This window comes from Oryzias melastigma, unplaced genomic scaffold, assembly GCF_002922805.2.
Source record: "Oryzias melastigma strain HK-1 unplaced genomic scaffold, ASM292280v2 sc00345, whole genome shotgun sequence".
NCBI lineage: Eukaryota > Metazoa > Chordata > Actinopteri > Beloniformes > Adrianichthyidae > Oryzias > Oryzias melastigma.
In genome coordinates, this window is record NW_023416943.1 from 49,991 (window position 1) to 50,650 (window position 660).

Below are 660 nucleotides of genomic sequence, written 5' to 3' on the forward strand. Positions count from 1 at the left end.
ATTTTTATTTTTTTGTTTTTGTTTGTGCCAAAATATGTCTCACATAATTCACATTTATTAAAAAATAAATAAATAAATAAAACAAAGCAAATAGAAGGTCATGAATGCTAATCCAAATTTCTTAAAGGCTAAAGTAAATCCATGCGGCTCCTTCTAGATTTTGATCAGTAGAAAACAAGTCCAAATGGCTCTTTTACTGTTAAAGGTTACTGGCCCCTGTGCTAGCTGTTTTGGCAAAATTAGACTTTTTTTCTCCAGTTGTTTTGTTTTTTATGGTAATTTTAAGTTTAGCTAATATTTTAGCATTATGCTAGCTGTTTTGGCAAAATTAGACATTTTCCCCAAGTTTTTTTTTGTTTTAGGATAATTTGGAGCTTGGCCAAAACTTCAGCATTATACTAGCTGTTTTGGCAAAATTTGATTTTTTTCTCCAGTTTTTTTTAGGATAATTTGGGAGTTTATGTAATATTTCAGCATTATGCTAACTTTTTTGGCAAAATTAATTTTTCCCCTGTTTTTTTCGAACTAATTTGAAATTTTTTTAGCTGAAGCTTTCGGCTTCAGCATTTTTTAGCTAGGCAAGGCAAGGCAAGGCAAGTTTATTTGTATAGCACATTTCATGTACAGAGACAATTCAAAGTGCTTTACATAAAACATTAA

The 660-nt window shown here is 29.8% G+C and overlaps 1 protein-coding gene across 2 annotated transcripts in view; it reads right to left on the reverse strand.

Annotated features, from left to right (window-relative positions):
• The window catches only part of LOC112141702 (calcium-binding mitochondrial carrier protein SCaMC-2-B), a 23,022-nt gene that overhangs the window by 20,771 nt on the left and 1,591 nt on the right, over positions 1–660 (reverse strand). The window lies entirely within an intron of this gene.